This window comes from Danio rerio, chromosome 3 (genome assembly GCF_052040795.2).
Source record: "Danio rerio strain M-AB ecotype USA chromosome 3, GRCz13ab, whole genome shotgun sequence".
Taxonomy (NCBI): Eukaryota; Metazoa; Chordata; class Actinopteri; order Cypriniformes; family Danionidae; genus Danio; species Danio rerio.
The window spans coordinates 34,089,054-34,112,580 of record NC_141023.1 but is presented as its reverse complement, the minus strand read 5'-3'; the positions used below and the strand labels follow the sequence as shown (position 1 = coordinate 34,112,580).

At 36.1% G+C, this 23,527-nt stretch overlaps 1 protein-coding gene and 1 long non-coding RNA gene across 8 annotated transcripts in view; one reads left to right on the top strand and one right to left on the bottom strand.

Annotated features, from left to right (window-relative positions):
• Positions 1-23,527, top strand: part of septin9a (septin 9a) — a 132,292-nt gene that overhangs the window by 66,275 nt on the left and 42,490 nt on the right.
• On the bottom strand, positions 7,547-15,869 carry LOC147845680 (uncharacterized). Its single transcript, XR_015481016.1, has 3 exons — positions 11,941-15,869; positions 10,910-11,647; positions 7,547-10,489 (listed from the first exon to the last, which is right to left on the bottom strand). It is a non-coding gene; the product is annotated as an uncharacterized LOC147845680 (long non-coding RNA).

Sequence of the window (23,527 nt, the reverse complement as noted above, 5' to 3'; positions counted from 1 at the left end):
AGTAGTGATCAAATCACACAGCCTAAGGTAATGAGAATAACAGAAACTCCTCATAGGAAAGAATGTTGGAGCTGTATCATTGAGTGAGATCAACAGATCTGATGCATTGTTTTAGCCCTGGATCAATCCTGAGATTAGCAAGATTCCTTTCAGGCATTAAAAAAAAGACAAAAACATTCCCTGTAACCCTGTCTACTCTTGAAAGACGGGCGTCAGACTGTTTATATGATCAGATTTTCCCGTTGCTGTTTTAAAGTTCTAAGTAATCAAAGCAATGGCTATTCTTGCACTTGGTGTACTGGAAAGGCCTGTTTTTGGGGGCCGTATTAGTTCTGAGTGTAACCCTGGCTCAGAGACCATATTCCAAAGTCATGACTAAAACTGTGCATTGAGCCAACCTAGAAGAGGATCAGTGAGGCTTTAACACACCAAATAAAGAAGCATTTATGTAAATCTTGGACACAATACAATAGTTTTCCTTAACCTTCTGCTCTCTCGCTCTTCTGCAATTATCATGAACTTTCTGTATTGCTCTCAATGTTGAAAAGATAGTTTGTTTAAAAATGAGTCATTCTCCCGCATGTCATTCCAAGCCTATAAGCCTATCTTTAAAGCAGAAGCTTAATCTAAGTCTCCTGAATAGACAATTATCATTTTGCATAATGGACATATTTCATCAAGGCTTTTATTCACTTTAAAACTTCAGGCAATATGAAGCACCTCAAATAAGACTAAAGAAAGTTCAACCATTCTGATGTTAAATAAAAAAACAAAAAATCTGATCTGCTTTTTACACTACACTTAACCCTGGGCTGTTGTTATTAGCACCGCTAATTTATTTTGTCTTATTTCTAGTCCAAATATCAAAATTCTTAGACCAAGTAAAAATATTGTTTAGTTTTCAACGTCAGACAAAATAAGGAAATTGTGTGCCAGTGGGGTAAGTGAAATTTTGTTTTCGCTTTGAAATGTAAAAAGACAAAAATTCAAAGAAAGAAATGTTTTTTCGCATTAATCATGTAAATTCCATATAATTACAGTTATAAAGAAATACAAATATGTAGCTACTCTTCAACTATAATTCAGACTGGACATGTATTTGCGATGTATTTGCATCTCTTTGTGATGTGACTATTGAGAATGCGCACATTGCGATATCAATGCTAAAATGATACATTGTGCAGCCCTAATAGGGAATGAAGACAGCCAATTAGTAATTGAGCAGCAAGACATCACATCACAAAATGTGCTGGCATAAACAGAAGCCGGTAAGGGGTAACGTTAAGTAAAAACAAATCTAAAGAATGTCAAACAGTAAGCATATACCATTACAGATAAGAATATTGGCCCTGGGTTTAGAAAAGTGTAAAGTGGAGTTGCATGATTCTGGCTAAAATTAGAATCGCAATTTTTTTATTATTTTTTTTGCCTAAAATAAAGTTCACAATTTTCTCACGATATAAAATAAAGGTTAATATGAGTGGGCTATTATTATTGTTATTATCAAACATGTGGTAAACAGGACTTGCGCAGCCACTTTTTGCTTCTCTCCTGAACTTGAAAATATGATTGACAGAAACGTAGAAATGCTGGATTAAGATCGTCTAGGGAGTCGAATCGAGTTCTTTTTACGATTAATTGTGCAGCTCTAGTGTAAAGTAACTGTTAATGAATCCCGGCATTATTTGTTAACCCCCAGGTATACAGATAAACCAGGATCCAGTCTATCCAGAGTTTAGGGTGACCCAAGGTTAACAATTTTAAGTGTTAAAAGCCTTAAAGTGACCAAATTTTGTTTGAGTTTTGAAGATGAAGAAAAGTCTTCTGTGTTTGCAATGACACAAGGATGAGTAAAACGATGACTTCATTTTCATTTTTGGTAACTCAACTTCATCTAGTTCCAACATTTGCTATTTCCAGAGCTTATGTTTTTCTCTCAGTTACTTTAAGTGCTTTCATTACTAAGCATCTGTTTCATATTGATGTTATTGGTCCAAGGTGTACTCCATCAGATTCCACATTTGCATATGAAAGATAAATAAGTCTCTGATGACTTTTCTCTCCCCTCTGGCTCAGTTGTTGTGAGATTGTGAGAGCACAGTCTTGCTGGTTTGCGACACATGCGTGCAGCTGGTGGGTGTGGCTCCAGATCTGGAGTTCATAAAATATGCTGCATATAAATAGACACCGTTTAAATTTCAACTTTTAGACGGTATACAGAAGGGGTTGTTGTGAACTGGTGTGTGTCTTGTGATGTTTACTTAGAAGTGCTCCATTGATTCACTTTGCTTCTGATACAGTACTTGTTTTTCTCTATGTTGTTATTGTGAGTGCTTGTGTCTTTGTTTGACCCTAATGGAGTCTACTTCTCTTGAGTTTTTGAGTATGAAAGTGGACAGAAACTGGAAAAGAGATGGAAAACCTTTTCAGGATGTGATCCAGGAAGCCTGCGGCACATTTGGGTTTAATTAGTGTTCCTGCAGAGCCTCAGTGTGGATGCAGTGAGCAGAGCGCTGCTAACACAACCCAGATAAGCAGAGACGGAGAGAGATGAAGCACTAATGCCAGGCAAGGCCAAATGAGGCTGTAAAGTGTCTATGAGGGGAAAAAGGGACTGACCTCTGAGTAAGATTTTTACAGTGACTAAAAACGTTAAAGCTGAAACATTAAAGCAACTTTAAAGCAGCATGTTTGCAGTGGGCTGTAGTTCTCACAGTGTGATGTGAATTGTAAAACAGCATCCAGTGAGAGGAACTGATGCTTTTTGGCTTATTTGAATTCTGTAATTTGACTGCAAATCAAATTCAGAGCAACTTTGAAATAATTTAACCTTTTTTATATTTAATTACCATCACATTTTATTTGTATAGTGCATTTAACGATAATTATTGCTTCAAAGCAGCTTTACAAAAGTACACATTATTGCATTACAATCAAAAACTAAAAAGGTAAAGTTAGGTTACTTACCATACTGTTGAGTTACTGTTGGCCAGACAGAATCTCCAGACATATTTTTTTTTTGCTATTTTTTCACAGATTTTGTTAAAAATCTGCAGAGTTATGTAGAATGAATGTGGGAGTATTGTAACAAAACTTAATATATGAAATAAAATTTAAAAATACCTTTTTAATGTTTATGCCTTGTTTACAATACAAATCCAATTATATCCACTTGTTTGGTAAACAAAGCTTTTCAAAAACAAAGTTTCTCTTTTATCATCTACTAAAAGACAGACAATATTACTTTTAAAAACTGTTGTAAAAAAAATCATATGAACATTTTCATATTATTCAGTAATATTACTAAAATTAATTTAAAAACTGATTAAATATAAATTTATTCACATTTACACTTGTAAATAAGTAGACTTAATATAGGGCTAAAAATCTGCTAATCTAATGATTTTAATTAACAAATAACTAATAGCTTTTAGCAGTTAAAGTTATTATAAACATTGCAGTTATATAGTATATAGGTGATATCTACGGGGCCGATCACACTGAACAAACTTCCGTTCCAAAACACAAGGTGCACCACACTGCCTTTATTGTTGACAGTAAAAAAAAAAAAAAAAAAAAGAGCAAAAAAGGCGCCTGTGATTGGCTCCCAAGTGTGCATGTTTAATTAAGTGCATTTTTGTATGTGTTGTTCTTGAAATCTTATACATTAAAGAAGGGCTGGGCGATTTAGCAAAAAAAAAAACTAGGTTTTTTATAAAGTTTGATCGATTCACGATTTCGATTTTTATTTTATTTTATTTTTTTATTGTGTTACTAGTCTTCTCAAAACATTACAACAACATGACTGAAGTAACATTCTCTTTAAAAGTAACTTGAAAAACCATCTGGTTAAGGAACAGTATATTTTTAATGGCCATGTCATACAAAAATCGGTCAAGGTGTAAATAAATGTAAAACAAATACACAAGTTAAATAGCGTTGCTGAAGATTTGATTAAGAAATATTTGTGTAAATATTGCACTTGCAGGAATACAGAGATATTTTTTGCAAGTTTTGCTGAGCCTAGGAAAGATTGGCTGTCAGCTCGGCTTTGACTTTGTCTTCTGATTGAATGACAGGTTGTAATGCTGCTGCCTTTTTCTTTAAAAGATACAGTGGAAGAAAAGGACTGAACATGGAAACTGTAAAGCCTAATTTAACCCAATGTGTGAAGTTGTGGACGTATAGCAGGAGCAAATACAAGTACCAGATGTGTGTCTAATATAAAATAATATATTTAATCTATTTTTCTTTTTTCCTCCTTTTAAATATCGATTATTTGATGCGCTTTGCTCCACTCTCTGTTATGCTGCCTGATCTGTCTGGTTTTCAACTAGGTCCGCTAAATGACGTCTTGGGGGCGGCTACTTTCATTTTCACTGCTACAGTCCCTCACTTCTACTCGTGTTCAAACCAAAAGATCGCCGCGGTTTTTCACATGGCAGGCTTTTACGTCCTTCATACATGTTGAGATCGAGTTTATCGACTTGATGAGGGAATGTCTTGACAATCCACACAGACTTGCAACAAGTAAAATCCTACATGACTTCACGCTTTAACAAGCAGTCAAGTAGGTCGCACACCAGAAGCACAGCGACACGGCGTGGACATGACAGTTTAAACTATCACACACCAAACGCGCACATTTGCATGATATTTAAAAGGAAACTAATCAGATGGCGCTCTGTGGGCCGGCTGAAATGAGAACTGCTTTGTGAATCGGCTGGGCAGCGTCGGTGTGTGTATAGAAACCTGTTTTGAATTATAAAATCCATGGCGTGGTGCTGTGCGGCGCGTCGCCGGGAGGAGCTTCTGGTATGCTTCCTGCTTCATACAGAGAGTGAACCAAAGCGCATTTGTGCCATTAAAATGTATTAAATATATATATATATATTTTTAAAAATCGCGATTTCTCAATTTGATTCAAAATTAAATCGTCTTAAAACGTAAATTTGAATTAATCGGAAAAATCGGAAAAATCGCCCAGCCCTACATTAAAGCTTTAATATGGAATAACATTTTTGTTAATGATAAGAGGAAATTGTTTTAATATCAGTAGTTTCTAGTATTATTATTTAACTTTTTAAATTACTATTTAATATACTATTAACTATTTGCCTGTACAGATTGGATGCAAGGTGAAAAGTGGGCTATGCCTCTGTCATGTCCATAAATTTCTGATCCCAACAGTTACACAATATTTTATTCTCATTGTGTTGAATTGCTTTAAACAAATGAAATATGCTATTTTAATCTGCAGTATCTTGGTTATTATATCCAATGCTCTGGCTTCATTTCACTATATGTTTCCTCAAATTAATACCTATTGCCGACAATGTGGACATCATGATGCTCTGTCATTTCAACTGTTAATCCAACTAACATTTAGATTTAATCATAGCAAAAAGTTTCTGTAAAAAATGAAATGACTTTCAAATGAGTAGAACAGAAGAAGCAATCACACCAACAAAACACAACATTGTGTATAGTGTTATGTATGGTGTTATGACAAGTCCCAGAATCAAGTGTTGAGTTTGAGGAATAAAGCTGAATTGTTTCTTCTGAAATGTGACCTTTAACAGATGATGAAAATGCTTTACTCATTAGTTTGTGGTTTTAATCTGCATTACTCATGAAGAATCTGAGCATTGATAGCTTCAACGGTGACTGCAGCATGACTGTGACCATAGGGTTGAGAGGGAGTTAAGCTTTCACAATGAGCTGAACAGAATGACACATTTACCAGGTGACCGTTCGTCTGTTTCTGCCATCCTGCTGTGTGAATTCCCCATGCGAATGCTTGTGGGAAAATTCCTCCTGATTCAGTTCACCTGAAAAGACATTGCGTTCTATAAGAGAAGCTGGATTTATCATTAATAGTTTCATCGTTAAAGTCATAGTTCACTCAAAAATGAGAAATAAAATTAAAATCAAGTCATTTACACTGCCTCTGTTTGTTTCAAGACAGTTTGAGCTTAATTAAAGATAATGAGATTAATTAGGTGAGATTAATTAAATATCACATTTAACAACTATAGTGAGAGGTGATCCAGCAATACATCCTTAATAAACTGTCTGACGTGCACTGCTCTCTGGAGCTCAGGCGACCGCATGACATTCTGTGTCTTACACAGAATTATCGGAATGGCTTTACTGGTAAATTTAAAAGTACTGTTCACACAGGCAAGAACGTTCCGGAATTTTTCTGGAAAAGACGTTCACCCATCCATTGCAAAATACTGACATCAGTAGCCAGAAATGAACTCAAAACGATTTTGCTTGTATTTGTAAACATAGAAGGGGTCAGGCTTTTGTTGATGGTTTTTATTTAAAGCTTTAGTATTCATGCAGCTGCTTTTGTCCCAGAGACATCCAAAGGCAGAAGCGCAAACCGCAGCTAAATGTTTACACATTTGACTACATTACAAATTCTGTGGATGGATAAGTATTGTGAACAAATTCAATAAATCATATGGAGGAACACTTTCACATGTTGAGATTTACAAAATATGTGTGTGCTGGCACTTACCGGCTGCTTCACGTGCACGTGCATCAAGCAACTGAAGCAGAGCTTGAAGGTAAACAAAAAGCAGTTTATCATAATCATTTTATCGATAATTTTTTACACAGTTGGGATTAAGAACCAGCATAAAAATGTTATCTTGTGTAATGTTATCTAATGTAACATCTAGCAGCTAAATGTGTCTGGAAATAATATTCAAAGGCTTTTATTTTCATAAACAGCGTGGATGAGCGTCAGGAATGTTCTGATTGGCTGGAGTAGAAGTCTCACGTCAGCACATTCTAATCGTGAACGCGCTCCTTCCTTGTGCGTTCACACAGAGCAGCATTCTGGAAAATTACCAGTAATGTTACAACTTCTCTTTCTGGAAAGGTGCCTCAACGAATTTACCTATATTTTTAAAAAGGGCCTGTTCACACATGATGCCTTTCTGGAAAATTGCTGGTGGTCTGTATGTGTGAAAGGGGCTTTTATTTATATAGCACATTTCATACACCATAATAATTCAAAGTGCTTTATGTAAACTAAAAAGATTGAAAAATAATTATATAATAGTTATATATAAGAATATAATTAAAATGATTAAAAACAGATTCAAATGTGTTTAAACAGTAAAATTAATAAATGAAAAGAGAGATCAGGTTTAGCACTTTGCCAATTTTGTTAAAAAAAAAAAAAAAAAAGTAAATCTTCATTTTTGGGTAAACTCCCTTTAAAATTTAATGGAAAATGAGGAAAGCTCTAAAAATACTTTTTAATCTTAAAGTGGATAATTTTTTTTAAAAGTGTCTAAAAATAAAAAAAGCAGGATGGTATATTCATTTATGGAAATAAGTGCGCTGAGGTCAGCTATTGGACTTATCTTGGACGCATCTTTTCTCTATTTTTATCATAAGTGTATCTCTTCCAGTTTTTTGTGAGTGCATGCCTTTTTGACTAGTCACTGTGAATTTGTTGAAAAGGCTGCCAGTGACCTGCAGTCGTGGTGTGTGTATTGCCTTCTCCCTCAACCCTTAGGCTAATGGAAAGTTATATCCCTGCAGGGACTGACTCTTGTCATGCCAATTTTCTCTTAAATGAGGTGTGACCTCTGATTAGACCCCAGCCAGCAGGACAGACCTCTCAGATTTGTTCTGCTGATACCGGACCTTCAGCTAGCATTTGGCAATTGAATTTGCATATTGTGAGGGATGTTGTGCGGCATTAAGAAATATTGTGTACATTAAGACTGTCTGGAACCTGAACATTTATTACCAGGGGGACAGCTAAGCATTTTAATGTATATTCATGTCTGTTTCTACCATCTTTGCCTTTGGCCCTGTTAACATTTCCACCACAACTCAAAATATATGTGAGGAGATGAAATGGTCACAAGCATCAAAACAATAAAAGTGTAATTCAGCTTTAAATTTATTTCCCTCACCCCCTGTACTTTCTTTTAGATCATATAAAAAAACTTTTTGCAGTCCAGCCTGAAATCACTAGTTATTTGTATGTTCAATAACTAAAAATATAACAACATGTTGTTAAATCACGTGTTCTTTTATATGTTCATATTATAAATATGAATTAAATAACACAAAAATACACCAGGGATACTTGATATTGTAAAAATCTGACATTGCAATATTTAGTTTTTCTGCGATCTGCGGTCCAGAAGTTGAACAATCAAACATAAAATAACATGGTCATCATAAACCATTAAAAATAATAATATTTAATAATACCTTTGTTTTAATCTTTAATAAATATTCTAATAATCGTGCTATGTGACTATTGCGGATACACACATTACAGTAAAAAATATGGTAGGGATTAAGCTAAAGGAAGGTTGTAAACTCTTATTTTTATCCATGATCTTAGTTTCTCTCAGATTTCACTCCCCGGATCATCTGACATGAGGCAACTCCCTCAAGACATGCGTTTGGGCTTCCTCTTCTCTAATACACCTAAAACACAGATTGCCATGAAACTTGTCAATGGAAGAAAAGCGTTTTGTCTCTTTAACTTCAGGGAAAGAGTATTGATTTGATGCAGATCATTAAACCAGCCATACATGTAAAGCATAAATAAGGTTCTTTAATTTGGTCACATCCAGCGGCCGTCATCTTTGAACCAATTTCCATTATTGTAAGCTGTCTGTTCCACTGCTCCATTTGATAAATGTTTGCTTCCACTTTATTTTGCAGTTTGATGTGCGTCAAACGCACAAAACGGCCAATTCGCACCACAGGATGCCTAATCCAATCTTTGCATTGCCTTCACGTTTAAATCACTTGCACTTCATCTGCGTCTGCTTACTGCATGGGTTGCGAAACAATTCCAAAACTATTTTTGCTATTATTTTGCATTTCATTAATAATTTTGCAGGAATGCAAGTATTTGTTTTGTCAACTTTTTGTTGATTTTTGCATTTGATTCAATGATAGTGGAATCGCAAAAAACTAGGAGGTCTGCCTAAATTACACAAACTCAAAAAATGACAGCTGGAATTGAATTTAGAAAAAAATGTAGGTTTCAAATTGATACTATTATTGATTGCACTGTTTTAATTGTATAATAATTTGTAATGATTTTAAATAAGGCTTTTATTAGCTGTAATGCAAATTAGAAGTATTTTTTTGTGAGCGTTTAAAGCGTTTCATATTTTGAAATTGGGTTTGGAAATCTATGCATAAAAGAATTTATTATTTCAAATTAGATCATGGTAAAGGATTTTCAAGTTTTAATGTGATAATCACTTAACAAAAATAATTATAGTCTGTAAAAATGAATGACATTCATCACGAATATTGTGTGTTGTTAATGAAAACAACCACATTTCCTTGTGGCATTTTACTGAAAAGCTCTTGCTTTGTTGTCTTGATCAGGAAGTGATCTAAAGTGGAGTTCATATTCTTATACAAACACACACTTTTGCGCACATTCACACAAGCTTCCTTCCTTGAGCCATCAGCTGTGACTGGTTGACCTTGCTCCATTTCCTTTAGATTCGACTTGGAAAAACGGTGCAGGACTGCTCCTGGTATTTGCATGGGTTCTTTTGAGTTTGCTCGTGGGTTTTTTGAAACTATGACGTATATTTCGGAAATGAGCTGAGGACAGGAAGTGAGACAATGTCATACTTAGGTCATCACTGTCATCCTGCTGTTTGGTGCTTGAGGCTGAGATGAATTGAGAACACTGTTAAAGTGATGTGAAAGACTTTCCTGCCTCCTAAGTGTTACTTATGTGATTCAGACATTGCTCAGACGTGTTTGCTGCCTTTTTTACTTAAGAGTGACCTCCACCCTGACTTCAGGATGTTGTCCAGTCATATTTGTCTGTTTCATCAGGACAAATCCTTTTAACTGGAATGCTAATAGTGTGAGATATTTTAAAGATATTTGCTTAAAGGGATAATTGACCAAACAATAAACGTTTTGTCACATTTTACTCACCCTTACCTCATTCCTGACCTGTATGGCTGACTTTCTTCTGTGGAACTGAACAGACCTTCATCCATAAATCTGCTGACCTTTCTATGCACTGAAGAACTGCTTACTACAGCAGAAACCATATAGTGTGAATCTTTAAGGTCTTTTGAATGTAATTTAAGTCCAAAGAAAAGACTTAAAGATTTAAAGTATGTTGTTGTAGTATCAAGATACTAATTTAATTTGTTCTTGCCACTTAAATCTACATTTGGTAGGCGCTTTATAAACAATAATAATAATAATGTGTACTTCTAAGCCAGTCCATAACTAGATAATATTGATGTGGCACATAAATTGTGCCACATCAAAGTCGTGTCAGAAGCCAACTTGCCTAGTGCCAAGAACTGTGACTATTGTAACTCCTAGGATAGTGGTAGGGTGTTTTGAATGTGTTATTTAGGACATATACTCTAAGATCAGAGATGCCTAAACTGGGGCCCGTTGACCAAAAACGGCCTCTGGTAACCTTTGATTTGGCCCACCATCCCGTCTGAGAAGTAAGAGAGAATGATTGGGATGCTTCAGAGATTGTCATTTTTGAAATTAAATGGATCTTTTTATTTGTTTGTTTTTTTGTTAATCTGAAATGAAATGTTTCAATTTAAATGCTGTAATTTAGTTTCAAATGTACAAACTGTCCCCGATAGATAGAGAACAATGCAAAGACTTTGGTGAGCAAATCAAGTAAAAGACGGATTCTGCTTGACCAGGGTATTCAGCATTGAGCTCCACTGTGTTATAAATATGATTGTTTATGCTTTTATTGCCACAAGTTATCATTTAAAAAAGCTATACTGCATTAGTTAACACAATTCAAAGTGATTCTTAAAAATTATTAAATAAAAGAGGTAATTACTAGGGTATCAGAATTTCAAGGTACGGTAATACCTCGGTATGAATGTCACAGTACGGTATTTATTGAATCATTTACAGGAAAAACAAAACATGAAAATACTCCAAAAAAGAGCCAAAAGTGTCAATGACATACAAATTAGCCATCTATCTGTAAGCTTTGAATCAGGAACTTCAATTTTAATAACAAAAAAATATTAAACCATGTAAAAAAATAAAGTTTCAATTTAGTATTGTTAAACTCATCACATTCAACATTTAATCACTCACTCACTTAGATGGAGATGGGTTTTAAGGAAATTATCATATAAATATAACCTGGTAAAAGCTGGTATATCTGGGTATTTACAATGTCCCCTGCAACAGAAAAAAAACCCTCTCATTTGGGACTGAGGTTTCTGGGACAGAGATATGACTTGGCCCAGGTTGACAGCAGTGTGTAACGCTGTGCATTGTCTTTCCCCCACTTGAGAGGACAAGCCATGAGTGAGATAGAGGTCTCTTTGCGGTACAAGTCAATGTCTGCATCAATCTGAACAGTGTGCTGTGTTTCTGCAGTCCCCATGACTGTTATTAGTCGTATTCCCCAACTTGCAGGCACGTGCACACATTGGGCTCAACCTGTGCAGTGCACATGCCTTTTGAATAGAAAATGGCCTTCCAAAATGATCAAAAGTGCCCCCGCGACGCGACACACCCTCCATCCCGCCCTTCAGTATGCGCGCTCAACCCCCCCTCCCCGCTTTACAGTACGCGCGCGACAACACAGCTGATCAGAACGCGCGCGACAACACAGCTGATCAGAACGCGCGCGACCACAGCTGATCAGAACGCGCGCGACAACACAGCTGATCAGAACGCGCGCGACAACACAGCTGATCAGAACGCGCGCGACAACACAGCTGATCAGAACGCGCGCGACAACACAGCTGATCAGAACGCGCGCGACAACACAGCTGATCAGAACGCGCGCGACAACACAGCTGATCAGAACGCGCGCGACAACACAGCTGATCAGAACGCGCGCGACAACACAGCTGATCAGAACGCGCGCGACAACACAGCTGATCAGAACGCGCGCGACAACACCGCTATTCAGTACGGGCGCGGCGACAACACCTGCTTTAGGTTTCAATCATTTCCAGCTCTTTTTCATCCCCGCTACTAGAAGCACACTCCATTTCCACGTTACAGGATCTGTAGCGACAACAGACCGCAAAGGATGATGGCCACGCCTAGGCTGATGGGAATTGTAGTTTCCGCTACCTCCCGTTCGCTTCATTCGCCTGAGCAAATTTTCTTAGAAGACCTATAGTTTTATCGAGTCATGCGATTACGGTAATATCGAAAAAAATTTATATTGTGGTATGACGGTATTTACAATACCGTTACATCCCTAATAATTACCCATGTAAAATATTTATCTCCCGCCCACGACTCTCAATGATATTTGGTTTTTGGCCCTTCATGCAAATAATATTGGGCACCGCCATGAATACGGCCAGTGCCAGCCTATTCATTTAAAGTTTTTTTTTCTAAACCAACTGAATAGCAAAATTCACAATCTAGATTTTCTGGAAGTGAAGTCTGACTACATCTTTTTAAAAACCAAAAATATGTACATATTCATACAGACCCCCTAGTTTTTCACGATTTCGCGATCAATGTGTTTGCAGCTTGTGAAGTAAGCAGACGCAGATGAACCGTAAGTGATTTACATGTGAAGTCAATGCAAAGTTGAGATATAGCAATCCTATAGCCAGAATTGGGCATTTTGTGTGTTTGATTTTAGACTGCAAAAGAAAGTTGGCGCAATGGAACAAACAGATGGAAATTGCTTCAAGGATGATGGCTGCTGGACGTGACCGAATTGAAGGACATTATTTGCGCTTTACATGTATGGCTGATATTATGATCTGCCTCAAATCGCTAAATGTTTTCATTAAAATCTTTCCCTGCAGTTAAGGAGAGAAAATGCTTCCCTGCCATTGAAGAGTTTTACGAGGATTCGTGTTTTAGGTGTATTACGATAGGGGAAGCCCTGACACATGTCCTATTTGTGACATGATGTCAGATGCTCCGGTGAGTGAAAACTGAGAGAATGTAAAATCGTGGTTATACAACTGTTTTACATCTGTTTAAGATCTTGTTTTGACAAGAGACCAAACTGAATAAGCTTTATTTTTATGGTTTGTGTCATTGACATTGTTTTAAATTGCACACCTAACTTAGTAGGCTACCTAAATCCTAAAAAGATGTATACCTTCACAAATTAGTCGCCACAAAATCAGTAATTTTTTATCGCACAAAATCCTAAAAAGCTAGGGGGTCTGTTCATACAATTGACTTCAGTTCACACCTGAATTGACCACTAGAGGCAGTAAAATGCCAATGAAGATTCTTTTTCACTCTAATTACTGCTCTTGTAAAATGATTATGTATTTTTCATGTGATTATTAGTCACACTAAACCAATGAAAGCAGATGAATCTTCTGTTTATAATGCAACTGAATGGGGATTTCTTGAGTTTCTTCATTTTCAGCATGAGAGCACCCTCTGGCCTTCAAGAAGATTTACTGCTGAACACAACCGTGCTTGCCTGACAAGATTTGCATGAAAATCTCAATCAATAAATGATGCAATAACGTTTGCATTTTCATTTTGACGTTGTATCCAGCCTTAATTAAAAAAACATTTTTTGTGCATTTATTAGCTGATACTGATATGGCAACTAATGTGCTTTTTTTTTATTGCCAAAAATGTTTACACAGAAACGATTATCCATTAACCCTAATTTTATTAATATTGACCATTTTTATTTTCAGAATGGGGTGGGAGAATATTAAGCTTATGCTTCATCCCGCTCCATTTTCGACCATGTTGAAATACATAAAATATCATTAACAAAAAGAAATGCATCAAGTTTTTGTTCGAAAATAAATAAATCAATCAAATCAAATCAAATTTCATGAAGTTTCTTGTTTCAGAGGTCACCAAACAGATGCTTCAAACTTAAAAAAAATCCAGGAAGGACTGAATTCACAGAGCAATATTTTGATGAAACCAAAGTAAACATACCTTTTTGGGACTTGCATTAGAGGATTTTAACTTTGGAAAATTACATTAATCACTTTAATTGGTAAAAATCTAGTTTATTGCTGACTTTCACTCGCTGCTTTGCCATTAAGTGCATTAGATGACCATGCATCTTTTCTAGTGGGCTTAAAGGAGTGAGTTCCTGAGAGGAGTGGAATGCTAGGAGCGCTCTTAATTTTACTGTGTTTGGCACACACAATCTCCTCGGAGAGCCCTGCGAATGTCAGCGATGGGATGATCTAGAAGTTTCCAGCCTCCTTTGTTATTTCTCTTTTCTTGTGTGAGAAGTTTCCGAGGAGACTAAGAAACAAAAGTGAGTGAGGGAGGTGATCTGGAGGTTAGCGCTGCTCATTGATGCAGCGGTTAAGGTTTTGGTTTGCCAAACGATCACAGTATCTGACCACGTCTGTGATTTCAAGCCTCTGTCTTTCACACATTCAGCTTCTCTTCTGCTGTCTAGCCAGAGATAAGTGGTTTGAAGTTGATAAGTTGCTTATTATATGTTCAGATGTTTGAAAATGATCATATTGATCTCATTCTAGGCTTCACCACATCAGCTAAGTTTTCCATTAGACAAACTGACACACACACACACACACACACACACACACACACACACATACAGTGTTGGATGGCTGAGTTGGCTTTGGTTGGTAGTTATTACTCAGTCCAGAACTATTCCTGTGAATAGTTCCCTCCCTCGATAACATTTTGTAAGTCTTTGAATAGGTGCTGCCAATAATGCCCAACTACATTAACATTAAACACATTTAGAACAACTTTATCCTCAGACTGGATCCAGAAATTAAAAAATAAATGAAGGAAATAAACTCAGTGGAGCTCAAGAACTACTTGTTTGTGAGAGGAAGTCATAAATATGGGATGTGGTTTTGATGGCTATTGTGTGCAGTTGCATTTCCACTCATAAGTCATTTCAGGTTGAATCCTTGCTGGAGTTTGAGAACTGCATTATCAAAGAAAATCTGCCTTTTTTGCCTTTTCTCTGCTTGCAGGTGCTTTAAGTGCCAGTAGGAGTCACTGTTCTACAGGAGTCTTACCTTTTTGCATCAGGTGAAGATATTAGGCTGTATTTCAGTCATGACAGTTAAACAAAACTGTTTTCGAGATCAGAGCTCTACAATATATGATTAATTGCGGTCTACATCCACACTCGACTGCTTGAACGCAAGGAGCTTTTGTTAGACACTTCTTTTTATTTTGCAAGGCGTAAATTACATTATTACAATATGTTGTCATGCTGTACTATGATGTGGCCTGAATTTTCTCCATTCAAACACATCTGCAGCTGTTGTGGCGTTGGGTATTGACACTACAGAAAATCTGACTGTCAACACATCCAATAAAGCAACATTTTGCCAAGTGAGTTTGCAGGAGTATTTTCGTTGAGATTAGGAACAGATGTCTTGTAAGTAGTGATTCTTCACTCTTTAGTGACTTGGAGGTTTGGTGAGGTCCCCTGGTGGCCCTGGCCCTGTAGTTGAGACTTTTTGTATATATCTTTTAAGTCAGCTGAATAAGTATTCTGTTTAACAAGAAAATTACTTTACTCTCTGGAATAGGCTTGGGCCAGTATAAGATTCTGACGGTATGAGAACCTTGGATAAAAACATCATATTTTCACTGTATTGTGATTTCTAAAATTATATATATTTTAAAATGTCTGATTAAAAACAACAACTTTTTCCCTCTTTGAACACAAAATATTTTATTTTGAGAGACATTTTAATATTTTGGAGCAGTAAACATCTCAGGCTAAATAATTAATTTAATTGTTGACTTTTGCTGTCTATATTAGTTAAAAAAAAAACAGATTCTACAATATAAAGATTTTATTTTACAATATAGATTTTACAATATAAAACATATTTGTATATCTTTTCTGCTGGAGATACTGTTGTCCTAAAAAACAAACAATCAAAAAAAAAAACATATAGCATAGGAACGGTATATCTGAAAATTTTGGTGGTCTAAAAAAATGGTAAAAACAAAATTTACTTCCAAACTACGGTATACCTTGAAAACAGTTATTGTTCCATGCCTACTCTGGAATACTTGATTCTGATTGGCCAATCATGCCATCTACTTATAATGATAGTGTGGTTCTAGATCAAGGGTGGCCAAACTTTTTCGTATAAAGGGCCAAAAACCAAATATCATTATGAGTTGTGGGCTGAAGGTAAATATAACAAAACTACATTAAAGTTGCCATTGGTAATTTCATAATATATTTCTTAATATTAAAAAATAAATAAATAAAACATCACTTTAAATCATATTAACTAATGCTTTTTTAAATTATTGCTTATTGCAATGAAAACATAACAGTGAACAGGAGAGTTCAATTCTGAATACACTAGTCAAGCAGACATGTGTTGATTTGCTCGCCAAAATCTCTGCATTGTCATCTATTTGATTATTTACAATATTTTATTAAAACGTTTAAATTCAGTTAGCTATTCACAAATAAATAAATTAATAAATTTATAAATAAAAAAACAAACCAGATTAAATTTGAAATGACAATCTCTAAACCATCTCCATCATTCTCTCTCTCTTCTCACATGGGATAATAGGCCAAATCAAATGTGCCATGGGCCAACTTTCACCTATGGGCCGTAGTTTGGGCATCTCTGTTCTAGATGTTTAATGTGCAAAAGCACTTTATCTGTGAAGCATATTTTATTGTTGTTGACTTTATTTCTGTGAGGAATTTTTTCTCTTCGGTTCATTCTTTTGAAGAGATTTTAATACTTAAACCAAATACAGTTTTAGAGTTTTTTTGTTTATTGTTTTGCAAAAATAGATTGCAAAAATAAAACAAATCTTACCATGAAAGTAGACATAAAAGCATTTTATAAAACACAAAAAAACTGTGTTGAATATGGAAGAATGTGGGGAGTCCGGTTCGTGACATCATTCTGCAATTGAATATATTTGTCCAACACTTCAACTTTTTCTGTAGGACATCATTTCATGTTGGTTAAGAAAAGTAAGTATAGGTGCATTCTGTCGCTGAGGAAGTTTCCTGTGATGTGTGGTATGTGGTGACAACCATAGAGAAACCACTGTTGTAGACATTTTGTGTAGAAATTGTAATTCCTGGACATGGTCCAGTGTTTCCACTGGACCACGTCACACACTGCCCCATGAGACGCCTGTGTGCTTCATTTGAAATGGACTTTACTGTGGTGACTTTGATATGCTAATAGAGAGAGTTTATTTCTCTTTAATCGCCTCCCCCCTTGTTTCATACAAACAGTAGGAGTTTACATAGTTTTGATGCATGCTGTATCTCAGTGTGTGTGGATGATTTCTTTTGGTAAGCAGTTCTGTTAACTCTTGTTTGAAGCTGCTTTTTCTTTCTCTTCTTCCAAAGGGTTGATCCTGAGGTCAGTCAGTCAGTAGTTTTAGTTTGGCGTAGATCAGCTGTAGAACAGGTTTTGCTTCAAGACCTAGATTTTACATTGGGAATTAAAGAAATGATTTACCAAACTGTAAACTGGTAATGTAAAAAACTGGAATATACATTGTTCAGGCTACATTTCTTTGTACATTTCAGATGACAAATCCACTAGAGTGCGGTCTACAATTTTACTAATGTGGAATTTGTTAATTTTGTTGTGCGTTTCAGAGACACATCTTTTTGTGTGCACCTCTATGAGAAAGTAGGGCTTGTCATACAGATCACCTACTGAACCACTGACCTAAACCCAACAAATAGTGCTTTCAAAGACAACTGCCATAGAAAAGTGCACTGCTACCACATAGTTTACCTTGATTTAACATTTTGTATCACAAGTACAACATGACAATATATCATTACTATCAAATGGAGCAAAAGTTGGTAGCATCATACTGCCCCATAGCTTCCATAATAGCTGCAAACTGCAGTCAGTTATATATTTACAATGATTCTGTGGTTACAATATTTCACTGTTCATAGAAGGTAGTTTAATGACTGTTGGCACACTGAGAGTAAAACAAACATGTACGAACAAAACAAAATAAACACCCGTGGCTCCTGATGATTTCCTGAAGTTTTGTGAGTGAACTATCTCTTTAAGTGAAGACCAAACGCATTATAATTTCATTTTCTACCATAACCCTCATCAGACTAGCCACTCATTTCTGGGCAAAACCTACTAATTGAGAACCCCTGATGCAGAATAATTCCCCATCTGATCATAGGAAGATGGTTAGAAGTGAAAAGTGGTCTAGATGGAGCAGTTTCATGCAGTCTTGTTCACATGTCTCCTCCTTAGGCTTTTGGTTCTGGAAAGAAACAAAAGCGCTGCTGTCTGTGTGGTGCGGAAACGAGTGGTGGTTTCTCATCTGCATGAAACATGCTGCAGTGCTGGACAGCGGGTGACAAACAGGCCTTTGACTGGGTCTGACTCTGTTTTCTCTATAACAGCCTCCTCACCATGACTCTACATTCCCAAACACTCCGGAAAACAGGGCGGCAGCTGCCCACTGAGGTTTGCTGCTTCGTCAGTGTTTCCCATGTTAAAGGTTAACTCAGTTTGGTTGGAATTTGTTAGATTTTTTTTTTTAATTATTCATTTTCTTTCTTCTGTTTTTGGCTTTTTAACATGTTGGTATGTAATTTTGTAAAATCCAGTTTTTTATGTAACATTTAGGAGTCATGAGGTTTATCAAAGTGAATCAGCATTAGAGTCTAAGAATTGTTTTTGCTTTTGTTGCTACATTTAAAATGATCGGACATCTAAACTTGTATTTTTAAGTCATCTAAACTTGTATTTTTAAGTCTAATTATATTGATTATAATTTCCACTTTACAGTGTCTTAAAATTACTTCAAATTACCAGATACTTTCAAAACTATTATTATTCATTATTCTGGTAATTTTGTAGTTGTAGTAATATGTGAAGGGGACATTTGCACATTTTACTTTAAATGACCAACAAATTTTAAATACAGCATCAAAATTTAAAAAAATGTGCTATATAGACAAAAGTTAAAAACACTCAGTTAAATTAATGCAAACTGACTAAATTATTTTTCAAAAGGTAAACTACATCTTATAACAAAATAAGGCCTTCATTTTATTGTGCAGTATAATCAGATACAAATATTTAATTACTTAAATATTTGATTTTTATACTCATCAGAAAAATCTGTATTTGATTTTTCTACTCATTTATAGATAAACCAGGTTCTTTGTGTTATAACAAACAAAAGAATCAAAACACTGAACCCATATAAAACTAATAATAATTCTTTACATTTTTATTGTGCTTTTCTAGACACTCAAAGCGCTTTACACATTGTTGGGGTGGGAGTGGGGGGGGGGTCTCCTTATCCACCACCAGTGTGCAGCATTCATGCGACTGCAGCCATATCGCGCCAGACCACACACCAGCAGCTGATTGGTGAAGAGGAGACAAAGTGATGAAGCCAATTATGATATTGGGATGGATACGAGGCCATGATGGACAGAGGTCAGTAGACAAATTTGGTCAAGATGCCAAATCCCCTACTCTTTTTCAAAGGACATCCCGGTATTTTTTTAATGACCACCGAGAGTCAGACCACAGTTTAACGTCTCATCCGAAAGATGGCGCTCACTGAGCAGTATAGAGTCCCCATCAATATACTGGGGCATAAGGACCCACACAGACCACAGGTTGAGTGCCCTGTGCGGGATTCGCTTATACCACTTCAAACAGCAACCTAGCTTTCCTATGTGGTTCCCCATCTAGGTACTAACCGGGCCAGCCCTGCTTAGCTTCTGTGGGCGGACACTGCACTCTCCAAACATCTACACTCTTCAAGCATAACTGCAATATTCTTATGAATTGTAACATTTTGTATTTAAATAAAGAGTAGGGCTCATTTAATAGGTTACTTGACAACCGATTCTCGTTAACCTACTATTAACCGTTAACCGGTCAGATTAGGGATGAGATGATGACAAGGCGCATATGTTGACTTTTTTTTTTTTTTTTTTTTTTTAAGTTGGCTATAGGCTACTATAGCATATCATTATTTAGTTTCTTTACATGTAGTATTACATTGATTTGCATGCATGTTTTATAGTTTATTTAGCTATAAAATGAAAGCCTCAGTTTGTGAGGAGTTATAAATATGCAAAAATCAAGTAGCCTATATCATTGAACTTGTCTGATTAGGATATTAAGGCTATTTTAAAAGTTGATATTTTAAAAGAACTATTAATAACTTTTTTTTTTCCAAATGGGAAAAGGTAGGTTTGTTGGTTGTACACATAATCATCAAAACTATATCTGTTGCTTAACTGATATTAGCAATACCGTTTAACCCAGGGGTGTCCAAACTCGGTCCTGGAGGGCCAATGTACTGCATAGTTTAGTTTTAACTTTCTTCAACATACCTGGCTGAAAGTTTCAAGTATACCTAAAAAGAGCTTGATTAGTTGGTTCAGGTGTGTCTAATTGGGGTTGGAACTAAACTTTGCAGGACACAGTTCTCTAAGAATAAGTTTGGACACCCCTGATTTACCCATTCAAGTGATCCCATTAATCAGTTAAAAATGCATCCTTTCGGAAAAACACTTTAACCAAAGGCATCGAGCAAACTCCTCATTATGAATTCTGTCATCTCGCTGTCTGTATGTCTGGCTGTTGGCCCACTCTATGCAGGCCCATGGTGTGAAGGGGTCTTCCAAACTGTGAGTGTGTGATTTGTGCACTGCTTATCCTTTTACAAACCCCAGGCTTCCTCTTTCTCTACTTGGGTCTTGTGGTTTTGACTGGGGATGAGCATGTACAGCTGTCCTGCCTCCTCCAGTTTCAGCTGTACCCCCTCACACCAACCAGTTCCATACACCGTGCCAGACTGGCATGGCTTGTGGGCATATCATGTCTCTTGGCATCCTCTGGGAATAATAATATCTGTTCTTATCTGTCCGTCTGCATGTTCTGCAGAGGATAAACTCAATCCCAGCAGTGCGGGCCAAGCTGTTGATCAGACAAATTAGTGCTGGATGCAGGATGAGGGTCATTGTGCAGTCAGACGGATAAGGAGACGAGAGACTGGAAAGTGATACTCTTGTTGTTTGTTGTGAAGCATGTTGAGTGATTGGTCATCTGATATAACCACTGCATACGACATGTTCGGGGGCTTTCTCTTGGTAGCCTGCCGTGACGTGTCTGATGAGCTCATGAGGCTTTTCTTCTATTGGAGAAATGCAGAGTAGGCAGACTTGTAACTGTAGGCTGGGGATGTGCTGATTTGTACAGTTCTAGACAATATGATGATAATGATTAGGAAATGCATGTCTAATTTAAATTCTGTACAATGTTGTAACAAATAAAATAGCTGCATAATAATAATAATAATAATAATAATAATAATAATAATAATAATAATAATAATAACTACAAAAACAAAATTTATATTATTTAATGCTGCAAGTACATTTATGCATCATAATAGCCAGTGCTGTTAATTAAAATGATCGTGTGTTTGGAAATTGAATTAAAGTAGGAACAGGGCTGCCGCCAGTATTTTTAAAAATTGAATAGACATTTTCTGTATTATTTTATTCATTCAATTTCCTTCAGCTTAGTCCCTTTGTTTATCAGGGTTTGCCACAGCGGAATGAACTGCCAATTATCCTGCATATGTTTTAAACAGCGGATGCCCTACCAGCCACAACCCAGTACTGGGAAACACCTATGCACTTTCATTTATATGGATGCACCAATTCCGATACTTGGATCAGATATCAGTTCGAAGTTGCATATGGATCGGGATTAAGCCAATAGGTATACCCATCCACAGGGCTCGAAATTAATTTAAATTGATTAATTTATTGTATTTGAAATCAACACTAATCAAACTAACAAGCCAACAAAAATAAAAATAAATAAATAAAAATAATATATATATATATATATATATATATATATATATATATATATATATATATATATATATATATATATATATATATATATATATATATATATATATGCAAGCGTGAGGAAAATGTCTCAACGAAATCCCGTTATCACAAGAAAATACATTTTATAACATAACTGAGTGACCAAAGCACGGAGCGCTCACCGGCCCTGCACGCACTGCTTGAATGAATCTGTTAACGGTATAACTGTGCTGTTCTCACAAGTGCTGTCTGATATTGCACTGATGCTTTTGACATATACTGTACCTTATTATATGCATACATGTTAATAGCAATATCTGTCTTTTTAGGAGTAGCGATGTAAGTTTACTCAGTGCAAGCCCGTTTGCGATAGTGTACGTGGTGTAATTTGACATATATCTGCCACTAGCACAGCGGACAGCATCTGGCGATTATATGAAGGATTAAACAGAAGCTCTCGTGCTAGATGTGGCAAGCAGTTACCTGAAAATTCCATCCCACTGACTTTTCATGGCGGACTTGAAGCCATTGGAAGTCTTCTACTCTTGGAAAAGTGTAGATGGTGGACTAACATTCAGCACATGATCACTAGTAAGATGTCATTATTTGTAACTTTAGATGCCATGGTTTCTAAAACAAAATCTGTCAGTGTTAACCATTCTAATCTTCAGTGCTTTAGTTTTTCGCGGTAGTAGCTCTCTGTCATTCGAAGCCAGAATGCACTGAGTGATTGACAGCTGATATTAACCAATCATTCGCGTTCAGTGCTAGAGCAGTGGTGGGCCAATGAGAAGAGCGTGAAGGCGGAGCAAGCATTACGGACTTGGATTTGTTTACTGCAGCAAGCTGACATGACAACTGTTTTAAACCATTCCTGAGCTCTGCGTTTCGCATTTTAAGTGCAGACAAAGAGCTTAGAGGTGCATTCTGCGTAAATGTATCCCGAATCCACGCATGTGGTGAACATTTTGCAGTAAAAACTGGTCGCACACAACAGTTTTGAGCACTCGCAGAAATGCTCCCATATATATTTTAAGGTCGCATAGATGAAATTTCGGGCGCATATGCAACCAAAATGGTCGCAATTTCGAGCCCTGATCCATATCCATGACAAATGTATTGCCAAAGCAATTATAAAGTAACATATGTAAAAAGAACAGAAAACACAGTAAATAGTAGTAGTAGTAAAAAAGAAAGGTTATTTAAATATAATAATTAAATAAAATATTAACAATACATCATATTATTCAATATATAACATTAATATTCAATATATTCTATTATTATTCAACATATTATTCATTTAAATCAATACAAAAATAGATCAGAATCAACTATACATTTAACAATCAACATTCTCTCTCTCTCACTCTCTCTCACTCTCTCTCTCTCTCTCTCTCTCTCTCCCTCTCTCTCTCTCTGTTTACTCTTGTGGTTTAAGTAGGAAGAAATTAAATTAACCACCGGGTCTTTGATGCGAGCAAATAATCTGTGCCAAATCACGATCTACGATCAAATTATATTTGACTCCAAATTGTGTTTGTTTCATATGAACACAGTTTAGTTTCCCACTGTAGCAAAGATGCAAGTAAATCCAAACATTTGAGCAGACTGATGCAGTTCATTCAAGGTGGTTAATAATAGAAGCCCAAGTGTGACTTAAAGAAATTT